This window comes from Tupaia chinensis, unplaced genomic scaffold (genome assembly GCF_000334495.1).
Source record: "Tupaia chinensis unplaced genomic scaffold, TupChi_1.0 Scaffold000638_1, whole genome shotgun sequence".
Lineage (NCBI taxonomy): Eukaryota > Metazoa > Chordata > Mammalia > Scandentia > Tupaiidae > Tupaia > Tupaia belangeri.
In genome coordinates, this window is record NW_006160159.1 from 2,013,227 (window position 1) to 2,022,206 (window position 8,980).

The window sequence follows — 8,980 nt, forward strand, 5'->3', positions numbered from 1 at the left end:
TGTTAGAAAACCATTCTAACTCACTTCAGACCCCTTCTGTAAGTCACATTTTAAATTACAACCAGAATGAGTTATTCAAATGCAAATCTGGTCATGTCATCCCATCTTACCTCCTTAAAATTCTTCAAAATAATTTTAATGTCTATTTCAGAATTTCTCAACCTCAGCACTAGTAACATTTTGGACTAGATCATTCTTTGCTGTGGAAAACTGTCCTATGAATCATTGGATGTTTAGCAGCATCACTAACCTCTACCTACTAAGTGCCAGTAACACTCTCGCCTAATCCTAACAACCAAAAATGTCTCCAGACATTGCCAAAGGTCTTTGTGAGGACAAAACAGTTCCCAGCAGAAAACTATTGTTCTATATCAATAATTAAAATCGGTATCCTAAACAAGATCCTGTATGCAGATCTGGCTCCTTCCTACACCTCTAGCATCATTTCACTTTCTTCTTCCTCTTGCTCTCTCTCTTCTTCAACCATAACGGTCTTTTTAAGTATTTTGGATGTGCCTATTCTGTCCTCCATGAGGTCTCCTCACATGCTGTTCTATCTGTCTGATCTGTTAGTCTTCTCATCTTTTGCCTAGGTAAAGTCAACTCTCCCTTCAGATTTCATTTGAAGAATCACCTTCTCAGAGAATCTTTTCTAATTCCATTTTTTTGAGAATTATTTATTTATTATCATTATTTTTCAGTTCTGACCAGAAAGAGAGGAAGAGCGAGCCGCCAGGTCTGGGACTTGAATTGCAATCATCCATGTTGGAGTCCAGTGCCTTTAACCACCATGCCACCTGCCAGCACCTCTAATTCCCGTTAGAGTCTGAAGGATTTCCTATGTACTTTAATAAATCAGTAGACTTTTATTTCATACCTATAGTCTGCATTTAGAAATGTCTGTTTAGTAACATCAGTATTTCTTTACTATCTCCTTTTCTAGACTTGTGGATCTCTAGACAGGTGCTGGACAACTTGAAATTCCCAACACCAAGATAGTTGTTGATACATAGTAGACAGTTGATAAATACCTGTTCAATAAATAGCTGGCCCAAAATAATTGTCTTCAAGGATGTATAATTTTAACACATGTACAATGCATAATTTTATGTTTCTAAGATTGGGGATAGATTTTGAAAGCTATTGAGCTAAGTAAAGAAGTTTATATGTTATCTTTTAGGAAGACAAGACTTTGAGAGTTTTGAGCAGAAATGTGATGAACAAAAACTCATGTTATAAAATGATCTTATGGGACCAGCAGTTAGCGTAATGGCTATGTCGCTGGACTCCCACGTAGTTGACCGCGGTTTGCGTCCTGGACCCGGTGGCTTAAAACTCACACCAGGTGCGTGTGCATGCATGCCCAAGATCCTGAGAAGAGAATGGAGGAGAAGGGATTGTGGCGTGGCCATCCCCCCCGGGGGGTGATTTCTCGCTTTCTGTCTCTCTGTCTCTGTCTGTCTGGCTGGCAAGCGCACACGCCCTATAGCAAAAACCTCTCCAAAAAAATAAAATAAAATAAAATAATCTTATAACTATAAAACTGAAAGAAATAAAATCAGATAATTGGGACAGCTGGTGACATGGTGGTTAAGGCAGCTGGATCCCCCATGGCTGACCAAATAGTTCAAATACTAACCCAATGACTTGAGAAACATGCTCAAGTGTGTGTATGCCCAAAATGCCAAGAGGAGAATGGAGGAAAAGAGATTGTGGCAATGGTTATCTTCTGTGGAGGATGATCTCTCTCTCTCTCTCTCTCCTTTCTCTTAGTCTCTACAGTGAGTGCAAACATCCTATAGCAAAACCTAAAAAAAAATTTTTTTAAAGGCACAGAATACAGTCAGGAAACCATTTTTATTTTCATTTACTCATACTAGATCACATGTGTATGCTGAGAGAAAGAAAGGGAGAAAAAGCATCCTTCCCCCCCAAAAAAATGGAGCCTGGTCACACCGCAATCCTTCTTTCTTCATCTCTCTATCCTGTTAGGATCCTGGGTCCTGTTTATTACCATCAAAGCTGGGATTCAAATCTCAGTAGATCATGTGGGATTCAGCATCATCTGCAAAGTACTTAAATACTACACTACAGGGCATGCTTTAGAAAATCAATTAAATAAGTTATCCAACAAAAATGGACTACCATGGGTGGTGGAAATGAAAAGAAAGAGACAATTTTAAGAGGAATTTTGAAACAATTATTAGAACCTACTGATGTATGGGATTTAGGAAGAAATAAACTAAGGTGGGAAAAATTGATGAACAAAACACTCACTCTGTAATGATGACCATATCACTGATCATTCATGAAAGAAAGAACTGAAGAGCTTTTGTTAAATGAAGTGAGCCAGACTTTGAAATACATGCATCGTATATCCCCACTCAATACGTACAGAATGCCTGCACTCTATGGCAGAACTGAGCCAAAGACACAATAGTAAAGAGAATAAATGTGAATACTAAAGACCGTAAGAGAGGAGAGTAAGAGGCAGAGAATGAGTGGTAGAGGGTGAGTGGGAGGGGCAAAGGGAAGAAACATTTAACAGACAAAACAATGTAAAGTTCTCTGTTGAAGAAAAAAAGTTCTATAATTTTCTTTTTAGAATTAAAGGGACCAACAGATGGCATAGCGGTTATGTTGCTGGACTCCCACATGGCCAGCCATGATCGAGTCCCAGACACAGTGACTTGAAAATCATGCCAGGCATGTGTACATGCCTCCGGGAGGGGAACAGAGGACAATGGACTGTGGTATGGCCATCCCCTTGGAGGGTGATTTCTCACTTTTCCTCTCACTGTCTCTGTCTCTCCAGTAAGTGCACATGCCCTAAGGGCAAAACCTCTAAGAAAAAGAAAAAAGAAGAAAATGAAAGAAAGAAAGAAAAAGAAAGGAAGGAAGGAAGGAAGGAAAAGAAAGAGAAAGAAAGAAAGAAAGAAAGAAAGAAAGAGAGAGAGAGAGAGAGAGAGAGAGAGAGAAAGAAAGAAAGAAAGAAAGAAAGAAAGAAAAAATTAAATGAAAAAAATAAAGTTTTTCTACATCAAAGTAAATATTGACTTGTAAGTTAGTGAAATAAGGCACCCAAAATCATTTCTAGAGTTTGAAGTTCATGAAAATCCATTGTTATCTTCTCAATATGCTTCTAAATGAAGAGAACAGACATTACCAAGGATGATCATCCTTAATTAAGGGAGTTGAAGTAATTTTCCCAAGACCCAGGTCTAAAGGTGATAAAGAATGGATATCTCACAAATGTTGGGCTACATTCCAAAAGGCTCATTGGTATCACAAAAGAGGCTGGTGCAGATCCACAACTTTTCATCCATTTTCCTCCCTCCGGGTTTGGTCCCACCCTGCCAACAGTTACAGGTAATATATGTATAAGAAGAAGATATGTTTCTCCCAGCCATAAAAGGGTGTGGGTTCCTTAGATTTTGTATTTCTGAGCAACAAGAACTGAAGAGTTCCAATTAAGGTAGTATTTGACATTAATACACAAAAGGAACTCCTTCTATCAATGAGGATTAAAAATTGCAAACATTTCCCTAATGAACATATCGAATACTTTTTTAGTTCTCATATACATATATATAACTTAAGATATACAATTCTAAAAACAGACTGAAATATTGAATATTATATACGGCTTCAAGTTTTTTTCATTTATGTAAAGAGACAGGGTTTCACTGTGTTGCCAGTCTGGCCTCAAACTTGCAATCCTCTTGCTTCAGCCTCCTGAATATCTGAGACTACAGGTGCATGCCACTGTGTCTAACTTGGTTTAGCCATTTTGAAAGGAGATGTCTGAAACTTTTTTAGTTTGGCCTAGGAAAATTCTAGATGAAGTTTGGCTCCATATATTTTGTTGTTTTAATTTTCCAAAGGGTGTGCACATTCATCAGAGGGAGATGGGGAGAGAAGGGACAGTGAGAAAGCATCCTCCTTAGGGGATGGTTATACCACAATCATTTCTTCTCCATTTCTCTATTTGAAATTTTGGACACTCATAACCTAGTTTGATTTCAAGTCACCAGGTACAGGACTCAAACCACATAGCCAGTCATGTAGGATCCAGCCATCTTAACCACCATGCCACTCCAGCCATATTTCCCATTTTAGCATTAGTTATATAAAGATGTATATGAGTCTAATTTTTCTAACTGGGGCAGTTGTGAAGTTTATATTTATTTATATAGTAGCTGCATTAATTTATAAACTTAATCCTAAATTAGGACCCATCATGATCATTTGGAGCTAAACATATACTATGCCATTTTGATTATGGAATGGATCATATTCTTTTCTATTATTTACATTTTAAATTATTTATTAGAATTTAGCCAATCAAAATAATTTAATCTGTAGGCAAGTGTGGTTCTCATGTACAAAAAATGATAATGAAAAATCTGACTAGAATTATAGGGATTTATACAGATGTTGAGGTTCCTATAGTTGTATTGAATTTGCCCAAAAGCATTTCTATCCAACATGTTGAATGGCACACCATCAGTTTTCTCGTATTACAATCTTGTAATCCAGTAGACAAACCTACTTTTGCTTATTACATAGCTCTCGGTGATTATGAAAAGACCAAGTTGCATCTGATTATGTTATTGTCCATTATTTTTGCTAATTCTGCCAGTTATGGTGGCATAAAATTGATGCAGCGTCTGCTTTCACTTCTTAGGAGCTACAAATTACTATAGTTGCCATAAGACACCCAACAGTAAAAGTCAAATACTAAATTCCATTTAGAATTGTATATGCCCGTTTTTACTTATTGTTCAGAACTAACAATCTCATGAAGGTTTCCAAAAATGCCATAAAGTTAGATCCCTAACAGCACAGCAATTCGAAGAGAATAAGAAGTTCTAGCAATAAAAATCAGGAAATATTTGCATGGATAAGTCCCTAACTCTGCTTCAAGGATGCAATAGAATAAACATGCTAGGTTTATAAAATTAATCCAAAAGTAGTACCAGTCAATTTCTAAGGAGCTCAGAATTCTAATATTTATGAAATACATTAATTTTCTGAAGATTGGGAAAGTCAGACCAAAAAAAAGAAAAAAAAAAGTAGCCATGAGTCCTTATTCCCCACCCCTCACCCCAGCTAAAGACTAAAGAAGGGTTATTCATTTTTTCACCCTTTTCCAAATGCAAACCAGATCTACTAATGGTTTCTCCTGGGTAAACTCTCGCCGTCTCCACAGAAGGCCATGTTTATTATGTATGATCTTTGAACATCAGTACTCCCAGACTTCTCTAAGTAGGTATCTATTATGTATCAGCTGGAACTTTCCTAGTTCCCTCTGTCCCCAGTAGGTTTGTTTTGTTCTGTTTTAGTTTTTGTTTCTTTGTTTTTGTGCTATAGGGCACATGTGCTCACCAGAGAAAGAGATAGAGGGAAAGTGAGAAATCACCCCCTCAAGGGGGAATGGCCATGCTATAATCCCTTCTCCTCCATTCTCCTCTTAGGATTTTGGGCATGTGCATGCACTGGGCATGTTTTTCAAGCTGCCAGGTGCAGGACCCAAACTGCACAGTTGGCCATGTGTATCCAGCCATTTTAACCTCCATACCATGCTTTGTCTCAAATTATATAAGATACTGGAATCAGCAGGTGGCAGAATGGTTACATCACTGGATTCCCACATAGTCAGCTACGTTCAGGTCCCAGACCTGATGGCTTAACATGTTCTGGGCACATGTGTCCATGCCCAAAATCCCAAGAGGAAAATGGAGGAGAAGGGAATGTGGTATGACCATTTACCCTGGGAGGAGGGAGTGAGTTCTCACTTTCTGTCTCTCTGTCTCTCTTTGTCTCTCTAGTGAGTACATGTACCTTATAGCAAAAATCTCTCAAAAAATTATCTAAGATACTATTAGAATTTTAATATTATCAGTAAACAAATTATCTTGATGATACAATCAATTGTTTAATAAGATGGATCACCAAAACCTTGAGTTCATTGATATCAATTTAAACTATGTTCTACCATGCTCCAATTAATTTATTCAAGGCACATTTATTAAGTCCTATCACATGTAAAGCATTGTGAATCAGAATAGATATAGACATGTGGAACATTAAGTCTCATTATGGAATTTTAGTTCAATTTTAAGTTAATGTGATGACTTTTTAACCAAATGTTCACCTTTTTTTATATAAACTAACTCTTGTCCCTACTTCCTATCCAGTTATCTCTTTGGCCATTCATACTAGTCCTTGATAAAAATAAATAAATAAATAAACACCTTTAATTTCCATACTCTTTACATGGTAGACTCTATGGTATAGTGATTAAAAGAACAGGCTTTAGTTAGATCAGAACTCGATGATTATGCTGACACATTGTAGCTTTGTAATCTTGAACAAAATCACCCAGCCTCTATGAGGCTCATTCTCTTCATCTCTAAAATAGGAATATTGATTTTTTTTGTGTGTGTGGTGATATTTTGAGTACTAAGTAAAAAGATCTGCGTGGATCTCTTAACACATGCTTTCACATGTAGTGGGCATTCAGCAAGTGGTTTTTATTACAAACAAGAATTCAGATGAGGTGAACATGAGAGTTGTGTTTGGGAACCAACATGACATGGTTTTGGTGGTAAATACACTGGCAGAACTCCCTTCTTCTCATAAGAAAAAAAAAAGGAAGCTGTTCTGGAACTGAATAAAGGAAGATATCTAGACCTAGAACCAGGAGAAAACCACGGTGCTTGGAGAAAGGGGATATCAGGAGTGAGGTGTCTTAGTTGGAGTTCTCCTGAAAGCAGAGCCTAAGACAGGATATTAGATACATGTCAGTTATCCCTAAAAATATGCACGAGGAAATGGAGGGAATAGGAAAGGTTGGAGGAAAGCCAACCAAAAGGGTGCACAAGATCCCTGTTGTTAAAAATAGGACCTCGAGGGACCAGCAGTGAGAGTAATGGCTATGTCACTGGACTCCCATGTAGTCAACCGCGGTTCGTGTCCCGGACCCAGTGGCTTAAAACTCACACAGGGCACGTGTGCGTGCGTGCCCAAGATCCTGAGAGAAGAATGGAGGAGAAGGCATTGCAACGTGGCCATCCCCCCTAGGGGGTGATTTCTCACTTTCTGTCTCTCTGTTTCTGTCTGTGTCGTTTGCGTGCTCTCTGTGTCTGTCTGGCTGGCGAGCGCACGTGCCCTATAGAAAAAAAAAAAAAAAGAAAGAAAGAAAAATAGGACCTCAATCTGTCCCACAGCACAGCAGTTAATGCATAGAAAATCAGACCCCACATGGCTGACCATGGTTTGAATCCCAGCCAGGCAACTTGAAAAATATGCCAGGTGAGTGTATGCACATGCTCAAAATCCTGATGGGATGGAGAAATGGAGGAAAGGAATATGGGTGTGATCACAACCATGACCACCACCACCACCATCACCACTCCCCCCATCGCAGGAGTTTCTCTTTCTTTCTCTGTCAAACACTCTCTCTCTCTCTCTCTCTCTCTCTCTCTCTCTCTCGTATACACACCCTCTAGTAATTAGAAAGAACGTGAGAAAGAAGAAAGGAGAGAAAAATGAATAGTGAAAGACAAAAAGAGAAAGAAAGAAAAAGAGAGAAAGAGAAGAAAGAAAAAATAAAAGGAGAGAGAAAAAAAAAAGAACGAGAAAATAGGGCCTCTAAGCAGTATGCGTGCGGAGGTCTCACAGACTGCCTGTCCAAAACAGAGGTGGCTGAAGTATTCATTCACAGGCTCCCACCTCCCACTGGCTCAGTGCTGCTTTTGAGTGTATTAGTCTCACATTCCCATGGCCTAGGAAACTTGGAGCAGGCTTTTGCAGCTCTGGTGCAGGCGCTGAGGCAGAAATTGGAAGTGTCCTGGAGGTGGGAGAGCCAGCCCTGGCCTGAGCTCCCTAGGAACTGTCCTCTGAAGTTATGGCTAAAACCAGAAAGGACTTAGAAGAAGGGATACAGGGCTTAAACTTATCTGCTGCAAATGTTCTTCTGACAGTCCACAGAAAACATCCAGACAGTGAGAAATGATACTAGCAAAAACGAATGCTTTCCCTAAAGATAAATTGAATGTTTGGTTCTCTGTAAGTTTTGGCTTCGCATCTTTCACAGCCACCAGATTATTGTGACCAAAGTTAAAAGAAACACAAATTCAAAGACAGAGAATCTTCCTCTTCCTAGAAGATCTTACCAGGATCACAATGACAAGGGTTTCAACTTGACTACTTACATAGCCACAGCAGTGCCCTAAGAGGAAAGATGTGGCTTACAAATATAATATAGCCCCATTGCGCGGCCCAAGTCTCCACTCCTGTACCCACTGAATACTCCAGTCATAGCCCAATTAGTGGAAGTGACCCAGACTCCTCTGCTTTCTTCTCTGAAGTTTCCATTATGTAAGCCCAGCTGAAATCACTGTACACTGGCAAAAAACAACTTGCAAACTTGCCCTGGGAACATGATGGGGGTAATTAAACTCAGCATTAGGAGGTAAAAAGCCTTTTGGCTTTAAGGAAGCGAGCTAGTTGGCCTATCTAATCTGAAAGTAAAAGGTAAAATAATTTATAAATGACAATTTATAATCCATTAATTTATACATTCAATGCATGGTTATAATTTCTGTCTAATCAACGCAACACCTCGGGTTATCAGATAATTACAAATACTACATGAACTTACTTATACTTAAAAAAAAAAAAAAACATGATTCATTTGAGTCAGAAACTCAAATTTAACCAGGTGTTCTTTGGATTTATTTACTAAGTCTGGCAACTCTCATGCCATCTCCAAGCAAGGTCAGAGAAAGAGCTACTCATTAAAACAAGACAATAAGGGACCGGCAGGTGGCATGGTGGTTGAGGGTGCTGGACTCCCATATGGCTCACCACAGTTCAAGTCCTGGACCTGGCAGCTTGCTTTCTCACTTTCCTTTCTCTTTCTCTCTCTCGCTCCTCTCTCTCTCTCCCCTCTCCTCTCTCTCTCTCTCTCTCT